Below are 23,027 nucleotides of genomic sequence, written 5' to 3' on the forward strand. Positions count from 1 at the left end.
TGTAACTCAGTCATTGTCAACACATAAAATATTTGGAAACTTTACAATTGGAAAACCATCTGGAATGTGTTGATTTGTACTTGCTTGTTTTTAAATTTTACCTTGAATATCTAGTAACTATAGCAATCCATGCAGTAGAGTACCACACGCATTTCGCCACGTGACTGCACTAAGCTATTTTGAGCCAAGAAGGATAATATAAAATAATCTACCAATTTATCATTTAAGACCTAGTGTCTGAAAAATCAACTTAGGTCATGTTAACCGAAAGCAACAGAGAAAAGACAAGAATCTAGAAAATTCACTGTACTGTTTTAATTTGTGCAACAAACTCATAATGCTTTAAGGGCATTTGAACTATCATACTAACAGGAAATAGAGCAGCTATAAAATTTGAGACAGAAAAATACAAGGACACAGGGCATGGAAGGAGTCATAAGAAAATACATTTTGTGGTATTTTGCATCATTTAATAAATCATCAAACCTGACTTAACACTGATAAAAATCTTCACTTGAATTCTCTTTGTATTGTATAGATAAATAACCCCCCCTTCATTTTACTATATATCTCTGGTAATCATAATAACCATGTGAACTTTCAATTTCTAACAGTTATACATATTGCTATTACAATGATTTACTTAGATCATTTGACTTTGGATCACCCAGCTGACAGTCACTTCCATATGATTCATAACCTAATAATTTTCAGTATTTCTACTGTAGATGATGCTTTTATGTATTCTTCTCTCTACTCTTCACAGGACAACTGCTCCACATTTATGCCATTTATGCTCAGAATAATTTTTTTCTCCTAATCTTGCTATGGTTCTATGAATGGGTATTTCTCAGACAGATGTAATCACAGTGCATCTGTCTGCTTTTATGTTTGCTCATTTCATAGTGGATTAAGTACAGGTGGTCTTTCTCTAGATGAAAACAATCATTCAGGTTCTGGATGATGTGATAGATTTAAAAAATGTCCTGGGTATTATCATTATTCACACACATTGTTTTATAAATAATTGCTCATGGATGTTGCTCATAGAAAGGGGTCTGATGCCACTTATTTAACATTCAAGGTTTATTTGTCAATTAGCTGGCTTCTTACGATACCATTCCACATTTAAAATCCTTCAGAAGCAGAACTTAGGTGCAGTCTTGTCTCTTAGTCCATTCTCTTGCCCTGTTCAGTCATATTAATTGACCCATTTTCCCAGCCATATTCTGAAACAGAAATGCTCTTGTTCAAAATCACAGGCCTGGGGTAATATTTTTATATTTTTTTTTCTGTTAAAATAAATTGGTCTGAGATTAATACACAGCAGTAGCCTTAAATCATTCTTGATTTCAACTGTGTCATACCTGTGTTTCATTCTAGGGGTCCCAACCGACACCCCCCCCTCCCCCCCAAAGACACACACACACACTATACACATATTCTAGTCAGCTGGACAATGAGAGACCTGTCTTTAAAAGTTCATGTAACTTGTAACCATTACAATTTCAATTACTGTCAACCTTATTCTTCAGCAGCTTGAGCAACGGGAACTTTGCTACAGACAGCATCAGAGAAAGGTCTTGGCTGGAGTGATGAGGACAGACCCTCAGAAACTGTCACCTCATGCATGGTGACAGAAACACTGACTACATGGCTGGATAAATAAAACAGAGAATCCTTTTATTTCCTAGAATCCCTGTTTTCTAAATAAGCATCAGTGAGGGAGGACTAAAAAGTGCTGCATCTCTCTGTGTTCAGAAAGTTCCCTATTTGCTGAGGAGCAGCTGTGTTTTCCCAATTCCATATATGAATCAACAGTTATTTACTTCATGCCCCACCCCTTTTGAGTTCCTCAGAATTAATCTCTGGTTTTTTCAGGTATTTTTACTGATATTAGAATTGCAACATGCCCTTACATTTGCTTGGTGGATATGGAGTTCTCTAGCACTGGAGCTGTTCTGGTCCAAATCTCGTTTCTGCCTGCAGATACTTATACCCACTTTTAAGATTAACAGAGTTCAGCCCTTTTGAAAAAATAATTCTTTGTTACTTAACTTGCCTGTTACTACTTGAATTGGGTCCCATCCTAACAATTAACAAAATCACTAATCTCTAAAAGAATATCCTCTCAACCTCATCAGTTGTCACGAAGGACAAGCCACTATTTCCCTATCACCATCATTTTTTTTTTTTTAATTTTTAAATAGAAAATACACAGGGTCTTGGTATGTTTGTTTGGTTGGATTTTTTGTTTTGTTTGTTTGTTTGTTATTCCCTAAAAGTTGTTCTGGTGCTGAAATATTCTGTTCTAATTAGGAAATATTTCTTCAGTACATTTGCACTAAGGACAGTATGTTCCAGACACCGTCTTCTGTGTCTTGAAATAACAGCCAGCAGATAACAAAACTGCAATGAAATAAATTAAGAAACAAAAAAATATTTTAAGAAATGTATTTTTGCAGAAGAATGCAATGCAGTCAACCAATTTTTATATTCCACAGAAACAGGTACTAAGTTCTTCTCTAAACCAGTTCAGAAGTTACGAAGCACTGTACAACTCCATTTCATTAACCTTCAACTACATTATATGAATCTAACTTTATACATTTAGAAGAAAACTTTAAAATCCTTTCACAGCATGCCCATTGTTTCTGAGTAATATAGATGGATGTAAATGACAGTAGATGTAGCCCTGGTGCCAGATGAGTCATGCAGAGAGCATCTGTGGAGGAGGTGAAACAGAAGCTTCACCCACTTGGCATCTCCCCAAGCTGATGAGAGAGCTCCAGCCAGCCTGTGCCTACTTGCATGAGTGCCACAGGGAATAACACCCAGTGGTGCCACACAAGCATGTTTCTCCTATGGCTTCCTAGAGGCCACCAGAAGCATTTGTGTAAGACAGCGCCTACCAGTGGATCATTAGTCGTCTAGCCTTGTCCAGATACACCATTATTGGTCACCGAAGAAGGTTATTAAAGCTCCATGAAACACCCCTTTTAACCCAAGAAAAAACAAACAACAAAACCAAAACCCAGAAGAGAATCATAGCAACTCCAGGACTGTTGAACTGGATTACCTTCTCTGGAGCTGAACAGAAAAATACCCTGATCACCTCCTAGTCACCTTTAAAAGGAAATCTTTCTTCAGGAGATACCATGCGTTCCTCAGATATAATGCTCTCTTAAAACATCTTGATTTGAGATCCATAAAAAATTAGTCCAATAACAACTGGTTCTGTATTCACTTCTCCTGTTTAAAATCCATCTTGTATTGCTTTATCCTTTATCAAAATGTTGGTAAAGCACTGGAGATGTATCTATATGAATTACAAAGCTTGAACTCTTCCTTTACTCCTCATCTACACAGCTTGTGGTGTACCCTGAGTTTTTCACTTATAAGTGAGGCTATGATGGAGTTGCTGTTTTGTTGTGCCATTCCACTCCTATGGCTATGCAAATGTAAGTAAAAGCATTTTCAAGCACCATATTTGAAGACGCAGCAACAATGTGAATGGGGATCAGCCTATCAATAGAAGAGATTACAGCTAGCATTCAGGTATCAGTAAGTTAAAAGGAACTTGCTAAAATAATATTCAAAATACAAGGCATAGCCAATTTAGAGTTTTCTTCCTTCTGTTCAGGGAGAACCAGAAACATGCTAAAGTATTGATAGAAAGGTCAGAAATGGTGAAGATGCTCACCTGTGAGAGCAATGTCTGCTTCAGTTACCCCAATTTTTACTCAGAAAAGTTCATACAAATGGAGAGTGGCACACTTTGGAACCTTCCCTCATTTTTTTTTTTTTTTTTATTTCGGACTAGTATAGAGTTTTGGCCTAATTTTGACTCTCTTTGGAACAAAGTCTGAGGGGTAACCTCATAGTAAATTCAAATAACATTGAGTTAACATTCTGCAAAATGAGATTTTGAGACAATAAAAGGACCAGACTAGGGGTAGATAAAAATGTAGGTGCTGAGTGAAGAGGTAAGTAAAGAAAAATCTAAGAAATGGAAGAATGAAAGCAGAAGCATCAGAGACAAAGCTTCATCAATGTCTGGGCTACAGCTAACATGGACAACTATGGCATTGCCATATGCACAGATGAGGTTCAGAGTGTTTATTTAGCTAACTTTCCAATGTGCCCAACACTATCCAGGTTCTCAGTAGAGCTTACTGCCTCCAGTGCTGTGCTGCACTCACTTTGTGATGTTACTTCTAGATGGAAACTGGGCCGTTTTCAATTGATTCAAAGACTGAGCAGATGGAACTTCTGGCTGTCTGAATGGGTGACAAACCTATAGTTAACATCCTATTTTTAATCTCTGTTGAGTTTAATCTAAATTATTTCTTATTCACTCAGCCCAAGATTCCCAGGACAAGATAAGTTTTCCTTTACTTAACTAAAACAAGTATATGTGAGGAGGTTGTTCCAATGAATATATGTTCCAGGGTTATAGCTTTGACCTACCAAAGTAACATTTCCAATGAGTGTTTCTTCCTTCCATGAATCTGAGGAGTATTTTGAGCCATCTCTCTGAGTCTGGAGACATTTATTCCAGTAGAAATTCCTCTATGTCCCTGCTAAAGTGATTTTCACGGATTTTTATCTGTTTTTCTTCCCCTTCATAACCCTAGCTGCCAATACTATTCCACCAGTATGATCATTATTTCCATATCTCCTGAAAAGCGCATCCACTTCACTATCAGTATAGAAGTCCTTATTGTTTTTTTGTCACACCATTTTACCAAGGAGTCATGGCTCTGCTTGACCGCAGCTGCATAGTTCAACAAAATAATAATTAAAAAAAAATGTTAAAAATGTAAAAATCAGGCATTTCTTGCACGTGACTTAACACATAACAGCATTTTTTATACAATGGAGAGAGCCAATCACAGTTTTACAGTCTAAAGCCCTCCAGATCACAGCTTTTTGAAAAATATCTTGAAAATATCTTCAATACTTCTCTGAATTTTGTGTCATCCTGGTTTAGGATGAATTTTTCTGACTGTGTTTCCATTGTACCAAAGAGAATGGATATTTTTTTGTAGGTAATTGAAAGTGCAAAGCCTAAAGGTTACTTAAAGCTTTCTCATTCAAATATCTGCTACACAATTGGATGCAGTTAGCACAGAAATGTTTATTAATAATCCCACAAACATAGCAATACAAGTGGTTTCTGAAAATAACTTGGCTTGTTTGTTTATTTTCCCTCCAATACCCTCTTGTTAATTTTCACACACCCTAAGCAGCAGAAAACTGGCTGCAAAACTCTATTCAGCAGCAGAAACCCAGTTCTGTAGATGACTGCCCAACGTGAATGGACCACTGTGGTGAAATATTTTAGTCAACAGAGAAATGTGAAAACAGGAAAAATGTAGTCCAGTGTACCACAGAGAAGACATTCAATCTCACATTGAATGACACAATTTTGGAAACTTGGTTGTTGTCTGGTTTTACTTGAAACTCAGAAGACCTGTCTCAGGACTCTCTCAGGTCAAGTGGCATCATATGGTTAACAAACTGGCCTGCCATGAACAGACAGAGTTGCTTCATGAGTGCATTCATAAATTTATCTGAAAAATCACGAACTTTGTTTGAAGGAGGATAAACTGAACTGTTGTTGTTCCCTCAGTCTTAAGTTAACCTACAGACCTTTGTCCAGGTGTTGTTTTAAACCACTTCACCTTATTTTCTCTAGTGAATATCTACCAGTTCATTTTACATAGGTAACATTTTCAAAAGAATTTGAATTGAAGGACTGAGATACGAACTCTAACTAGTGAGACAGTATATTACCCTCTTTGTCCCTATCTGGACCTCTAAGCAATTACATGCTCTGCTTTTTGAGAAGTACTTGGAATAAATATGCAGATTATTTACCCCAGAAGATTGCTGGTAGACATAATTGTACCAGGAAAAACTCAGCCCTTACATTATCCTGAAGTCATTGGTCAAAGGATGGTTATGGCCCAGAGTGTCCAAGATGGCTGTCATTTCAAGGTGGGAGTGCTTGAGCTTCTCTCCTATCAAAGTCCTTCTTTGACGTAGTTTCTGAAGGATAAAACTGATAATTTTCTACCTTGGTATATTTACATTGGCAACCAAAATGCCTTGCCACTCAAAACAAAACAAGGAAAAAGGGGTAAAATTCAGAAAAGCTTGATTTGGCTGTGATAGGCCTGTGATTTTGTAAAACATTCTGGTTCTGGCTTTGCCACTTCAGTTTTGGCTTTGCCACTTCAACACTGCATTAAGTGTCCGGAGCAAATGATTCATAGCTGAATAGGTGGCAACATGGTAAATATAAAGTTTTCTCTTTCCACCTGTAAAGCATGTGCATTTCCATAGCAGCACTATAAAAGCTGAATAAGGAATAGGACTTCATTATGCATAAGATAAATTCAGTCTGGGATCTAAGGAGCATGTCTACTGACTGAGGATTTAAGTCATTTTAGCTATTGCTGCCAGTACCATGTTACCGCAAAACAGAGTATTTTATAAGCCCTACTTTGACACTTTTCATTTCAATGCAATTATCCAATCTGTAAGCTGCAGTTATAACTCAGTGATGTTCTACATCAGGGGAAGTACTTTAGAGGAGTACACTGATTCCATACAGGAAAAAACATCTGTGATGAGTCTGGTGTTTCCTACTTTGAAAGAACAAAATGTGTATTTTAGAAATGAATGTTGCTCTTATTTAAACACAAAAGAGTATCAATAGCTGTAATAAATTTTATTGTAAAAAGAGAAAGCTCTGATACAAGCAAAAATTTTTTATACAATGACTTTTCTTCAGAAAGTGATGAATTATCAAGAATGTCAATGCATGTCCTTTTTCTCATTTAGATTTATTTCATCAAGATAATGGACTGAGAAAAAGGTTTCTTGATAGAATTACTGATGCATTTTGTCTTCACATAAGAAAAGTAAAAAGCTAAGTGAAAAGATCAGAACTGGGGAACTGGTTGGTAAAACTGGGTTGTGCAAGGCTGTCTGGCACCAACATTTGATCCAGGTTTCATGCATGACTCCGACCTCTACCATGTAATATGGGACATGAAATAAAATATCCAGCCTGTCAAACAATAAATATTGGGGTTTTGAAAACCAGATCCAAATTTATCATGCCAAATTCTATTTGAGTCACAGTAATTTTAATATGCTAATGAAATTAATTTACTGACAGATGTAGTTAATTTGATATATTTCCTTTGCTACTGATATCTTGTCTGTGTGCCTATTCCTTCCACAGCATAGCCAGCAGGGAATTCAAGGTAAACACTCATTATCACAGCAAAGTGCCAAGACAAACTGAGAAAATAATTAGTATGAGGCAAAACACAGACAATCTTCAGACTCTGTACATTCAAAGAACAGCCTCCAGCTTTGTACAAATAATTTCAGGATTAAAGCAGATACTTGTTCCAATAGAAATAAAGAACACAAACAGGAATGAGGTTATGAGTCCCTACAGAGAACCAGCACCTGCTCCCAACTGCTGGAGTGCAAGGAACAGGAAAATTATGTTTATTTAAATCACCATGATGAGACTGAATTGTGGCTAAGCTTCTAAATGTTATTCTAATGATTTAATAAGATTCTCTTCATCAGGCTGACTTGTACAACCAGGAACAATGCATTCAGTTATTCTTCCTGCCTTCTGTGGAGGCATTTCAAAGCAATGAAAAGACTGGAAGGCAGAAAAAGCTGGCTTGGCTCAGCTGCATCAAGTATCAGAAGGCCAGATGGCCATCTGAGCCTGCCCTGGTCCCCCTGAAGTGTAACAACCTTTCACCAAGCCATGCACTAATGTAGCAGTGTCTAAAGCTCTTGATTGCAGTGGTACCTATGTGGTACCTAGATAAACAGCTCTCCTGCTTTGAGAGCACAAATACCATCCTGTAGGCATTTTTCATTTATAGAGGGTGAAAATTGATCAAGATTTAACTAGTTATATTGAGAAGGTCAAGTATTTGTTTACCACCCTAGCAAATACATCCTGATATATCTATTTAACAGTATTAGAATTTTTCCATCCCATTTGCCACTGGATCATTAGTTCTGGCATAATTTCCTCCAGAATTAGTTCTTTCTGTAATTTCCATAATAGTGGCATAAAGTTCAGGTGTTCAGGTGTTTTAAATTACTAAATGTGTCCTTTTTTTTTTTGCTCTTAACTTTTATAGAGATACATACTTCAACTGCAGTTTCTGAACCAACACCCCTGGAATACAAATGGCAACTCTTTCTTGATTTTTTCTTCAGCAGCTGTCCAGTTCATTTTATTAGACTGTAGATATTATAACATAATTATTCTGGTTAATAATCAAATCTGGCCTTCCCCAACACATGACTTCATTGATTTTGAGTGTAGTTCATTTTCACAATCTGAGCATTTTTACATTCCCACAATGATTCTAATACATTTTAAAGAGTCTGCCTAATTGCCGAGGACTAAGTGGAGATTTTCATCTTGTATGATCATTATGAAGTGAAACTAAAGCATTCCTTCTCTCACACTCTCCACAAAATCTTGCACTTTTGATAAAGGGGATATAGTCTGAGTAATGAAATGAAAAGCAATTATTGTAAGAAACTTTTCTGCACATTGTAGAATGCTTTGCAAGGATTATTATATTCTATTTTACAGGGCCAATACGCAGCAGAGAAACTGATGTAAAACTGCAGTAAAAAAATACAATAAAATTGACTTGCCTAAAATGCTGGCTGCTAAACCCAAAGACACAAGCCAGCTCACACAGAAGTGCTCAAGATAACAGTGAAAAAATTTTACAAATCCCTTTATAATGGGAATTCAATAGATGATGAATCTCCTAAATAGAAGTTTTTCTGTGTCCTCCACAAATCAGGAGAAATACTCTAAAAATAATGAGAATTCTGTCTCCAGCACCTGGTTTCTAATGGGATTATACAAGCAGAGCACATCAAAACCAGTGGATAAGGCCAGCTGCACATCTGCTTCCCATACACTGTGAGCCATTTGGACACAAGCTGGCAAGACACAGTGATTAAGTCCAAAGGGGAGGGGTGGCTCTCTGCCCTCTGATTCGGTCTGGCAACAGCATCTCACGATGCTGCAGAAGTACACTGCAACCGCAGTCAGCTATCGATCCTGATGCTCCTCCTATAGCTACTGCTGCTGAAACATGCAAGTTGACATTAACATTTCCCAGTGTTGCATCCAGCAAGCTTGAGCTATGACTTACTCTGTGTCCTGGTTTTGGTCAGGATGGAGTTAACTTCATTTGTAGCAGCGGATGGAATGCTGTCTTTGAGAGTTAAAATGGGAGTAGTGCTGACAACACCCTGATGTTTTTAGTTGCTGTCAGACAGTCAAGGACTTTCTCAACTCTTCATGAGAAAGGAGGGGTGAAGCCAGGACAGGTGACCCAACTGACCAAAGAGAGTATTCCATGACAATTATGTCCTGCCCAGGATATCGGGGGCTGATGGGAGGAAGGCCGAGGGCGGCTCCGGGGCGCGCGGTTCTTGGGGGACGGTCAGGTGCCGGGACGGCTCTGGACGGCACGGCCTGAGCTGTGGGTTTGGTGAGAAACTGCATTGTGTATCAACAGCTTCATAGATTTTTGCTCTAAAGTCCTGTTAGCATTGTTATATTTTATCTTTCTATTATCTTAGTAAACTATCCTTATCCCAACCCACAGGCCTCTTAGTTTCTTGGTTTTGGGGTTATTTGCCCCTTCCTTTTCCCTTCCCTTGCCTCTCACCCCCCCCCCCCCTCCCCCGCCCCCCCTTACCCCTTCCCCTGCTCTTTTCCTTTAAGGAGCAGGCAGCTGCGTGGATCTCGGCTCTCAGCCGGGGTAAAACCACGACACTCTGCTTTCTCATATCTTCACTCTTTGTCTTTCATATGCCTTTTAAAACTGATCTTTGCATTAAAATCTCTGACGGGGTTTTGATTTGTTTTCTTCGAGGCTGAAGAGCTAGACTGAGAGTAAAGGAGAAAGGCCTCAGTGCAGTAGTCATTCCCAAAGTGATCACCTGGTCCTATTCACAGCATCTGATCAGCAGTCTGCACAATATACTTCAGGACATGAAAATTTTTATACTTTCTCTCAGTCTTCTCTTCCCTACATTAAACAATCCCGCTACCTTCCATTTCTTCCTCATATTTCAGGTTTTTTCATGAATCAGATGAAGGGAGAGTGATCTCATTGGGAGTGTCACCTTGTTCACATATATTTTTTTTAAAACAAAACCCAAATAGAAATGCAGCATGCTACCTGAGGTCTTGAAATGGTTGGCTCCTTGCTCTCATTAGCTCTGAGATGAAAAACTTTAAAAATGTTTTTGTAGGTCTGAACCACACACTTTTCTGTGTTTTCAGGAGATTGGCTACGCCAACAGTCACTCCATATCTTTTCTCCACTGTTCTCTTCCATTAAAGATGTATTCTGGTTCATGATATGCTACATTTGCCAATTGCCATTTATGTATTCCCAGATTTAAAATGAAGTAATTATTGGGGTTTTGAAAAGTAGACCACTCAGCTCTTTTTTAACTTTCCTGCTCACAAGGGCTAAAAGGTAACAATAAAACAACTACTAAAAGGCCATCTAATGCCCTGCTTTGGAACTTTGCTCCTTCTGGCAGTGTTTGCAGCAGTGCACCCATGACAGTGAAAGCTCCAACTGTTTTCTGCTATGTACAGATGATCACAAATTCAGTGAAACAGTTTCTCCCCAGAGGAAAGTGCAGTTTCATTGAAAACAAAACATGTCACTGGAACATCCTGATTGATACTTTGAACATTTTGCTGTTTCAGTAAAGGAAAATATAAATAAAGTGTGAGAATACAAGTATTTCAAGTGAACTGTTGATTAATATTTGTATGCCCTTAATATTGCAAAGAAATCAGAGCGTATAATTTAATTCATTTGAAAAATTAACACAAACAGCTTTTATCCTCCTGAAACTTCATTGTACATCATCATCATTTGACATTCTCAACATCAAATGCTCTATGAGTCATAAATTTTAATGTTTGAAAGGTTTTGCTTCACTGGAAACTTTACTTTCTGATCTAGTTTAAACTGGAATACGGATTTTTGTAGCGTCTGAATTATCCACAGAATGGAAATTCTGTTTTCCCAAACACCTCAAGTACTGAGCTTTCAAAAGCATCTGATCAGAAAATCCTCATGAATGTTCAGTGTCAGTTATAAGGCATGATATATATATATTTCTCAATTGTTGTGTACATCCAAATGCATTTCTTCATTTCTGAAATTCAACTTTTTGTCTCTGCAGATGATAGTGATGCTATGACTGTCTGTTTGTCACCAAATCTATTGTCATTAAAGAACAGTGTTAGCCAAGCCAAGCCTGGGCTGCATGGGGCCGCACCCTCTCTGCATGTGAGCAACAGCATTCAGAGAGTTGCAACATAAACCAAGGCAAGGTGTTGATTTGGTTCCCTTTTTATTGTTGTTGAGCTACTTTTCAGCCACTTGAACTACCTGAACAAGATAACTGTGTAGTTGCATGAGACTATACCTGGTGTTACTATTTATTTGTTTACCATTCCTATCATACACATCCAGTCTTGCCTGTAAGCTCTTCCCCCATGAAACAACTGAGCCAACGCCCCAGAAATCAAATGTGTCCTAAATACCAAGGAAGCTTGTCAAGTTTTGTTCTCATTAAATTTTGCAGTAAATTTATTCTATGGAAATAAAACTATAAATACACTTATCTTTTCAACATAGTCTGTCTTAATGAAATGTAGATAAAAAGTGAGTTGTCAGCACTCCCTCATCTGTCACAGGAGTGGCCGTTGATCTGCTTCCTGTCTGATCAGTCTCATCGTTTGTACTTAGTCACACATGTAGGCATCACGTATTCAGACATAAGCAACTCCACATTTACATTCAGAATTCATATAGTGAGGCTGTACCAAGAACTTCGTGGTCACTTCCCCAACATTTGTTCCTTCTCAGATCAGAGCTACTTTCAGTCCTGCTTTACATCAGCCTATTTCCTGTCTGCCTTTAAATTTTCTTCTGATTGCTCCCAGCTTTTTATATACTCATTTTATGGAGGATCTAATTTATCCAAGTTGCCCAGATTTTGTGGGTGCTCTGTTCTGCTGATCAGGAGTTAAGATGAAGTCAGTGAGCCTACTGCTCAACATGACTAGGCACATAGCTGAAACAACCCTAGAGAGCTCAGCAGCTCTCAGAACAGTCCCTTCAGCATTATCATTAATGCCTAATATGCTTGTTGGATATCAGCACTTGTGGACAGGAAGAAATTAGGGGGTTCTTTCTTGTAGTCCCCATGTACCAAATCTTGCCCTAAAGACATTGCAGTGAATCCCAGGATTCAAGACAGCACAGTATTGAAAGCCCTTGCAGTATTCCCAAGTGAAGTATTCCAACATCCATTTGTGATTATTTAACTTTCATATATAATGCAAAAGAGGAACATAGATATTGGTTCTTTCTCCTATAACCAGAGGGGAAATTATGGAACATTTATTATAGTAATTTAGGTCAGTCATGTATGCATTTAAACCAATAAAATATCCTGCCAAATATTCCTCCAAAGCCAAAGTACTGTTCCCCAGGAGTGATAAAAGATTGCTTTAAACACGTATATAATATATTTTTTAAACAAAGCCGCTGTTGAAGAATCCAGAGATTCCTTTTGATGTTCTATAATGCCTGAGAGTTAAATATAATGACACCTGGCTCTGCCAGTGTTTGTTATTAAGCCCCATACTAAATGCTTCTAACTTGACCACATTTACATTGGACCAGAGCCTGACACAACATATTATCTCAAATGTAAAGAACTTGTTTCGGTTTGGTGGTGGGTGGGTGCGGGGGGTCTGTTTCCTGAAAACATAGGGTTTTTAAAGGTGGTTGTGATCATTCACATTTAGATTGTTTGGAACTTTTCATTCTAGAAGAAAATCAAACAGATGTTATGATGCTTATCTCAATTTTCTAACGCAGTACTTTTAACTCAGAGCTTGTATTCAGTGCCTGCTGTTTCTCAACACAGAGCTGTCATCAAAGAAGTCTCACCACTAGAAAGGATGCAAAATAAAATGATAAAAGCAGGTTGACAGATTGTTTCTTCTTTAAGAAATATGTCCTACCTTGCCCTAGAAGGCTAAAATGTCTTAATCATTGAAAAGTCACTTTAGAATATATTGAGCAAAGTTCTAGGTGTTTATATTTTTCATTGTTTGATTGATCATTTATGGCACATAAAGCAAAATGTTAGCAGTAGTAGTATTTTATGATAGCTTTTATTTCTTTTGGCAGTTCTCATTGTGCAGGATCAAAAGAACATCTGTTCCAGTGACTCAGTATCTAAGGGCTAAATCCACTCCAACATGCAAAATTCAAGTAAATAAGCCCAACACAGAAGGACTTCCCTATAACCTAGGGCAAGAAACTTATTTCTCCATTACTTGCATACAAATGACCCATAAAGACAATCCCTATGTAGAGAATCTCAGCGCTGAGTCTCTTCTCCAAGGTTTTGCTGTTCCCAAAGCCTCCACCATGCTTTTGTGATGGTTGTTTTTGTCATGGTCAACACCCTAGGAACTGAGCTGGAAATCTCTGGAGGTCTCTGTATCAGCTACTTGGATGGAGCCTATGCTTCAGGACAGTCTCATCAGCTATTTTTGCAGCATGGACAGGGACTTTATAAAACACTCAGAAGTAGTTCTGTTATTGTAGGTAATTTATACACAGCCTGCACCCTCCTCACCTGTACAAGCACTTTTTCAGTGCAACCCACAATTCCTCTTTTGATGTACAAGAAAAGGCTAACAGAAAAAGCTGGGTTCATTCAGCCTCAGCTAATCTAATTTCAGTCTTCAGCTACCTAATTGTTCATTAAAGAGAAGATTAAACCAGACTTTTCTCAGATGTGCATGGTGAAAAGAAAGGAAATGGATGTAAGTTGCAGCATTAGAAATTCCCATTAGATATATTTGGAGTAAAACTCTTCATGGAGGGTAATGAAATGTTGGAAATTATTATTTTACAGTAATAATTTGTTGTATGTTTATCATTAGCACATTCATTGAGAAGAAGCAGGTGGGCATTTTCCTATTAACACAAATATAAAGCAAGAGAACTACGATACATACCTGTTTTGAGAAGACAAGCAGCAAATTTTCTTGATAAAATGGAGCTTCCTATAGGAAGCTGGGAAGTCTAACAGCAGTGCATCACAACTGCTACAATGTAGCTAAAATGTGATAGAAGTGACAAGAAATAGGGTGGGGTCACTGACAGCCAGAATTGCTTGTTTTCCAACCAGGTAAAGATGCCGTATTACTCTTAGAGTTACATAAGAGCTTCATCTCCTACAATAGTCCCAGAGAATTTAAGAACTCTGGGCTGAACAGACCAAGCAAGGGCAAGCACTTCCACCAAAGGACGCTGCTATGTGGCTGCCAGTTCCTATGCCACTCCACTAGTGTAACGCAATTTGCTCGGGCTCAGCTCACCTTGCCTCTTCCCACTTGTGATGGGTTTTTTGCAAAGTAATAAAGTCAGCACTGTGGTAGGATGAGCTATGCAGTAAGTATAATGGCTACATCATAAGTGACGTAATTGCCTTTTTAGTTTAAATGAGCAAATAGAGCCTTAGCTGAGCAAAACTTTTGCTAGCAAACAGCAGCTTTCTCTCAGTGACTAGTTCATTTACTTATTGAAAACAGAATATGAACTTTTGCCTCTAGTGAGGTATCTCTGATTTAGTTGCAGAAGTGAGCTTCAAGATTCAGTTTCAGAATAATCATTTCAACAAAGACAAGAAAATACCTTCAAGATTCAATCTTATACAAGATCTGGCATTTGGTAACTTGTCCTCCAGCTTTTCTTTGATCATAGTAACTGCCAAGAGGAGGCTTCATAGTGCCTTTGGATATGCATGCTTAACACATTCATGTTTTTCTTCCAGTTAACTTCTTTAAATTGTCCCTAGGGGGACATCTACTCAAAAAAAAAAAGATTTAAAATCAAAAATAATTCTGCATCCTACACTGCAAGATGAAACACATACACTCAAGGTGGAACACACATACAGAGAAATTTGAGAACTAGGCAGACAGTGTATAAACTACTGTATTCAAAAATTATATATTTCCTATTCTTTTTGGGTTCAGACCTAGCTGTGTGCTCTGAAGGTATGCTAGAACTGACAAAGCATTACAGCATTACATAAACAACAGTAAGCACAACAAAAAACCCCAGACCCCCAAATCCATTTGAATGGAAGGACTCCATGGACTCTGTGAACCCAATAGCTGTAACTTCCCTTCCATGAGTTTGAAACTGGACCACAAAACCTGCTCTTGTTGCTCTTTTCTACAGGCAATGGAAACATACCCCAGCTTCAATGAAGCCTAGCTTTGCTTTTACTGGTTGGTGGGAAATAGGGAATTAGACTCTTTTACATTCTCTGGTAGATACAGTTTTCCATGTTCTGCTTCATAATGTCAAGGTTGACCTCACGGCTGAAGTATAACCATATATGAATTGGTGAGATGCAGTAACTAATTATGGAGAATTACACCTCAAATCAACATGCTTTGGAATGCATGCATCTTTTCTTACCATAATTACAGAAACACCCTTAAAAAGTGGTATGTAGGGTGTTTATTTACTGTTTATCTACTAATATCTTGGGTCCTATTCTGGAAACAATATGGAGGTATCTGCAGAATGCCTGTGCTCCTCTTAAAGGCTTCTGTGACATGTAAAAACACTTCTAATAAGTTTGATTGCTATGATTTTTCAGTTTACTAAATTACACCTTAATGTAGAAATCTTTCAGGACAAGAGAAAAGCCACAGCACATGAACAGTTCTGTTGAACTGGAGACCCCTTTGTGAACAACTTCATCATTCCCTGAAAACAGCATGCATGGTTGGATCTTCTGCAAAGGGGTGCATGGGAATGAGGGAATTAAGTTCAGCAAATGAAGACCAGTTTGAACAATTGAAGGGACCAGACTCCGCTCTGGTGAGAGAGTAGAAGGTGATTTTTTAAAGAGTAATTTGATCCTACCATGCGTATTTGTAGAATGAACTCAGAGTGTTTTGGAGTGCATTCAGGCTATATATTGTAGGGTCCCTGTTGGTAACATCTCTTATGCTGAGATAACCCCATCCAGACAACATGCATGGGAAGAGAGCCTTCTAGCTTGGACACCTTTCACTCCCAGCAACCTCCCTAAAATATTGTGTACAGAAGATACATATAATATATTTCATACATGAAAGCTCTTCTATTTTTAGTTCTTCTTCTTCTTCAACCCCTCCTACTTCTGTTTCTCTTAGAGTCTCTGTCCTGTCTCACATATGCCTCAAGAACAACCCATTCAGTCTCAAAATGTCCTGCTCTAGTTAGTAGTACAGTCTGTTACTACTACCATGAACCAAACAGAGATTTTCCACTATCCTCTTGTGCTTGCCTGGAACAGCTGCTTTATCTCATGATCAGAGGTATAAAGCGGGCACAGCAGAAGACTAGGTTTGAAAGCTACTCTCAAGCTTTAATTTATGTCAAATGGTCTATAAGGTCATTGTTTCCAGGCCAAAATGCAATTCCCTGATAGAGAGTAATTTATTAAGCTGTTCAGATATAAAGAAAGAACTGTTTTCAGAATGTCAAAGGTTACTTCTAATGCCTATTTTCTCAGCATGGACATGGTTACTATTAAGATTCAGTTATTATAACATTTTATTTAAAATCTAGCTTTTGTATGACAGTGGTGAGATGATAGAGGACAAGGAGATTGTAAAAAGACATAGAAATGGAAATGCTTAGTCTTTTTGTTGTTGTTATTTGTTGCAACTGTGTTAGGCCTGCTGGATTCTACAAGTTCAGTTGTGCAGAATATTGTCCTGGAGACACATAACCATTATCAATCTGTTCATATTTTCTTTGGAAGCTATGGTTTCAAGCATACAAAATATAATCTAGTTTGAAGCACCCCAGAATACCTCCTTTCCATCTCTATAAAATACTCTAAAGGGATATTAAAAAGTAAAATCTTTGGAAGATTCTAAACCCAGTAATATTCATCACTCCCCCAACAAACCTTCAGTGGAGTAGAGAAGGGATGTGGATGTCAGGTGTCTTCATAGTCAATGGGTAGTGGTTGAACTGTCTAGAAGACAATTTGGGACAGATAGGTTGTCAAATGTGCTTCAGTCACTTAATGGAGCCCATTTAGGTATTGTACATACCCAGGAAACAAAACAACCTTCTTTTTAACTTGGTCCTCTAATGTAGTCACTGCACATTCCCCCTTACTGGCTATGACTGTGTCTCTTCACTAACCCCAAAACCCATGAACAACAGTCTTATGCTGTCTCTTTGTCATCTCTTCCCATCAAACATGCAAAAAATGTTTATTCAGAGGATTGGAGTAAAATGTATCTGTGATTTAGCTGGTGGTAAACCACAAAACAGGAAAGTGATGTCAAAAAGAGCCGCTCTCCATGTCCAGGAGCTTTTATGAATACTGAAATCAAGTTATTTGTATATTTCTTCCCCAGAACTTTCTATGGGATGGAAATGGAACTCCTGACTTGCTAAAGTTAGTGAAATGTCTTCCAATTTTAAAGCTAGGACTTTGTAAGGTAGGAGATTTCTCTTTTTTGCTGAGTGTTTATTCTGCAGAGCTTAATAGCAAACACGAAATCTCAGGTTATTGCTGCAGTTCTTTAACATCCTCATTTGATAGAAATGCATTTGAACAATTTTCTCAATGATTACTATAGCCACATTATGCCTCTTTCATCTCAGAGGATATTGATATATTTTAATTAGGTCAACATACTATGAAGGGGCAAGATCTGTAATAAATAACTTCATTATTTCTGCGTGAGGTAGCACTCGGTTATTTTTAGCAGTTAGAAAAATTTTATAGAGGCTTTTACTAAACTAGAAGTTTTCTGAGGGTGAAGGGGAATAATTCATTATCCAGGAACACAGTGTAAATTCCATTTTGTTCCAGGCCTCAATATTGTAATAAAAAAACCAGATTCCATATATTACCTACTGGGCTCGTACATATGCAACACAAGAAACAGATTGCATGTGCACAACTCAAAGATTCTGTCAGCAAAATGAGTTTATTTTCCAGTACTGTCAAGGGATCATCAACCTTAGCTTTCTGTCTGCAGATAGTCAGGACAGAAAACTGCATTTTGGCATGTAAATGTTGATTATTCAGAAATGCAGTTTCCATTTATCTCGATGCGATTAGGAGACTCAGCATTTTGAGTGAGTGTATGCTTATGAAAACACCACACCAGAGATGAGAATGTATGTGTCTAACTTTAGAAACCTGCATATGCCGTTTTGGCCTTTACTTAGCAGACAGCTTGCAGCAGATTTAGATGGTATCACCATTTACATTTCAATTCCTCCCTAAAATAAAAGGCCAACGCCTTTTTGAGGTTCATGCTGTGATAAAAAAAATACTAATAAAAGATTCTATTCAAAATAATGCCGCCAACGCAGAAAGATTTCCCTCCATCATGGCAATTTGTATTTCCATATATAAAGCCAAGTTCTGCTATTTTTAATCTCCTGCTAGGAAGCCATACTAGGCATTAAGCAAGCAAGCACCAAGGTTCCACGAGCCAGATTTTTTACATTAGTGTGGATCTGTCAAAACAACACCAAATCTATTCTAGCAGCAACGCCCTTCCGAAACATGGCCCAAGAAAGGCTGCAATTGAGTGTCTGATTCCATTTTGGCAAACTCACCCTGCCTCTTGTGAATGTCATAATATGCTACTTAATTGTGATAGAAAACAAAATTTATTGAATTAGGCAACAGTCAATTTGCCAAAAATTATTTCTAAGATGATATAGAGCATGCTAGCATTTAACATTATAACTAATGTGTTTAAAATTCAACTTTTTATTTTCTATAGTGCTGATCTGTCCTAAGTGATGGCTCTCCAAGGACTTGTTGGAGTTGAGCTATTTATCAACAATAAAAGTGGGAAAACAACAACATTTACTGAACACATGTTGCTCCCTTCCAGCATTGTGAATTATGTACAAGAAAAAAACCACCCAAACTGTTTATTTTAGCCCACCTTATTTTGGACTTTCATATATTTATGTGACATGAAGATCTATAAATACTTCAAGAAACATTTGATATTATAGTCATGCAAATGCTTTTGTGAAAGGGTTTATGTAGGATCTGGTTCACACTTTGTGTTCTCCAAAGTCATAAAGATCTGAAGTGTGATTTATCTAAAGGCATGTGAAGATGCAAAAACTATTTATCGCTTTACAAAAATGATTTTATAATGCTTCTTTATAAAACAAAATTAAATTTCATCACAGTGCTCTGCTCTAATTTTATTTTGTATCAGTTCAAGAATATTTTCCTAGACATATCTTGTTTGGAGGTCAGCAGAAAGTATCAGACTATGTTTCAACAGATTTCAACTTTCATCCCATTTTACACTATGGGAGATCATTGTGTTGAAAGTAAGATCTGGTTTCATTGGGGTCAAAGCAGAGTCCTTAACAGAAGGAAGTATTTCAAAGGGCTGCACTTCTGTATCTCCATAAGCCAGTATGGAGAACCACAGTGAAAATGTGCATGACTATGTCAGTTTCATTGACCATACTACTTACTGCAGTGCTGTGAACCATTTCAGTTTGACTTTTAGTGCTGTGAGTTTCAAGTGTCAGTTTGACAGTTACAGATCCACAAGATACCACAGCCAGGGTTCTTCCTGAGTAGGGTGCACCCCATCCCTGCTGTATAAATACAGCATTTTTTCTTATTTGACTCTGGGGACCTAGTAGGGTTTTTCTGTGATCATAGATTAGGTTCGAAGGGACCTTTAAAGGTCATCTAGTCCAACCTCCAGCAGCAAGCAGGGACTGGTTTCACTAGATCAGGTTGCTCAGAGCTTCATCAAGCCTGACCTTGAAAGTCTCCAGGGATGGGGCCTCCACCACCTCTTTGGGCAACCTTTACCAGTGTCTCACCACCCTCACAGGGAAGAATTTCTTCCTAATTTCTAATCTAAACCTACCCTGCTCTAGTTTAAAACTGATGCCCCTTGTCCTATCACTACATGCTCTTGCAAACAGTCCCTCCACAGCTTTCCTGTATGTCCCCTTCAGGTACTGGAAGGCTGCAATAACATCTCCCCTGGGCCATCTCTTCTCCAGACTGAACAAGCCCAGTTGTCTCAGCTTGTCTTCATAGGAGAGGTGTTCCAGCCCTCTGATCATCCTCATGGGCCTCCGCTGCACCCACTCCAAGAGGGCCTCTTGGAGTGGGTGCAGAGGAGGGTCATGTCCTCCTTGCGCTGAGGGCTTCAGAACTGGGCACAGTATTCCAGATGAGGTCTCACAAGAGCAGAGTAGAGGGACTGAATCATCTCTCTCTATCTGCTGGTCAGTTTCCCTGCAATGATCAGGGGTTTCTTCAACTAGATCAGATTGCTCAGAGCCCTGGTTAATGTGACCTTGAATGTTTCCAGGGGTAGGGCATCCTGTCTAGACAACCTATTCCAGTGTTTCACCAGCATCATCGTAAAAGACTTCTTCCTTATATCTACTTTGAATCTACACTTCTTTTAATTTAAAACCATTACCTCTTGTCCAATCTCTACAAAATCTGTGAATGGGTTTTGAAAACTCAGATATCCTTAAGGTTCTGTTACTGAAACTATCACATTATTTTATATGCAGCACCGGCATCTGTATTTGGCAAAGAGTCAATGTTTAATAGAATTGAATAGTTTAAACGATGTAATTAAATAAAGGCTCGTCATGGAAAAGTGCTCAACACAGCAACAACGCAGTGGAAGTGGGCAATTGTTATGAAAAATGTACTCATCAGCAAGAAAACCTTCTTTCATACTCTCCACTTAGCCTTTGCTGATAGCATATGAAACTGTGACCTTTATTAAGGTATTTCCAGATTTGTGCTAGGAAAAAACTAATCTGGCAAGCAAGCTCAAAGGTCATGATTGCAATGCCCATGCTTTTTCTGCTGGATATGATTCCTTCTGTAATGATAATAAAAAATATTAAAATCCACTGTTTAGCTTTGCAATCTCTAGTTTTATATATTTCTTCAGAATCTGAATTATCTATGGGATTTATCATGGCTGTGTTCAGTCTCAAAATGTTGAAAGAGACTTTCAATTTCTTGAAGAAAAAAAAAAAGAAAAACAAAATAAAAGCAGAAAGATTTCCCCCCCTGTGAGTTTGCACAGCTCTAATTTGAAATACCTGCAATTTATCCCTGTAGAAATGTTATGGATTATTCTGTTAAACTAATTCAAAATTGATGATGAATGTGTCCTCACTACCCTACAGAGAAATTTGTGCTGCCATTATCTATCTCCTTCCTGCCACTACTCTTTGGCTGCAGCATGCTGTGACAGGGATCAAACCCTGTGGCTTCTCTTCTTCATTCTGTGCTTGGAAAGGCTTGACGACATAGTAGCTTTCCCAACACAGTCAGTGGATGTGAACCCCTGCTTTTTAGCATGTTGGCTGCCCTGGCTTTACAGCAGCCTATCCCAAACATGTGGTCCTATGCACAAACATTTGTTATGGCAACAGCATTTTTTTTAAACTGAAAGAGGTGGCCTAAAGGACTCCAGCCTAATGAACATGCTAATCTGCTTCTAAACTCCAAATGTAAGGAGTTTATTTGTGGAGGTCAAGGGGAAAATTAGCTAATCTTTGGAGAACTAACCCCTAAATACCTCTACTGTTTGTTCTTTCATCTCCCCCATTCCAGAGAAACCCACAAGTATCCCGTCTTCCTTAGGACAGCATATAAAATATTCACTATCCAAGCAGGAGGTGGGTGAGTTCTCAAAAACGAAAGAAGATGAATATTTGTGTAGTTAATTGCTGCAGCCCCACGAAGCAGTAGCTTCTTCAAGCAAAACAAAACAACTTCAATTGCAGCAAATGTAAGGCTGGGCCATGGGAAAGTTTGACTGTCTGGAAAGTTGACAAACTAAACTCTTTGAAGCCAATCATATTCCTGTTAAAAATAAAAATAAAAAATAACCCTATAGTATGAAAACTACTCTTACAAGTCTGGGAAGTAAAGGCAGTAGTCCCTCCTTCCGTGTCCTGGGGTTCACCCGCAATGCTCTGGGTTTCCAGCTAGAGTCTCCTACCTCCTACCTCCTGATAGGTCTGTTTAATGCTACCTGGGTTTTGTGCAGTTCAGCTGATCCTTTCGACCTCTGCTAAACTGCAGTGGTAGGCATCAGATTCAAATACTCAGTCAAGGAGATTTTACCTGCTTTTGTTGTGGTATATTCTGCCCACAATCCTCAAACAGATCCAAATGTCAGCATTCATTAAACAAAATACTGGACAGCAAACCAGTCCTTTTAAAGCATACATTATGAAGAAAGCGCCTTCCTGCCCATCTCTCCCCTCCAAGAAGACAGAGCACTAGATCCGCTGTGAGAAAGAGCTGTGAGCATTGTTTCAGTCGCTGTTCTCCAAAGAATGGATCACAGTTTCTGTCTAGCTGCCAGTTCAGGGCTGGAGAATTCTATGCCCCTATTAGACAATCAAATGTTTCCTTTTTTAGGTGTAAAACACCAGAAGGTATGACTTTAAATGCTGTCATCTCAAAAGAAGTTTGCAGAGTACCAGGGATAGCTGGTATATATACCAGCTGGTATATAACTTAAATATCAGTGTGATTTCTTCACCACATCAGTAGGGCACTATGTTTATCAGAAATATTTATTAATAATTTTTAGCAACTGACCAGGCAGTTTGGCTGATTACCATACTGAAATATGTTACTAATCTTGCAGAAAGGTCCATAAAGTTTGGAGTTATGTTATCCCATTGTATAACTGATAAAAAGAGCTTTGTGATCCTGAATATAATGCTGTCTCTAGGCATATCAAGGATAAGAGGGTCATTAGGAGCAGTCAGCATGGTTTCACAAAGGGGACTCCTGAC

The sequence above is a fragment of the Gallinula chloropus genome (genome assembly GCF_964237585.1).
Source record: "Gallinula chloropus genome assembly, chromosome: Z".
In the NCBI taxonomy this organism is placed as follows: domain Eukaryota; kingdom Metazoa; phylum Chordata; class Aves; order Gruiformes; family Rallidae; genus Gallinula; species Gallinula chloropus.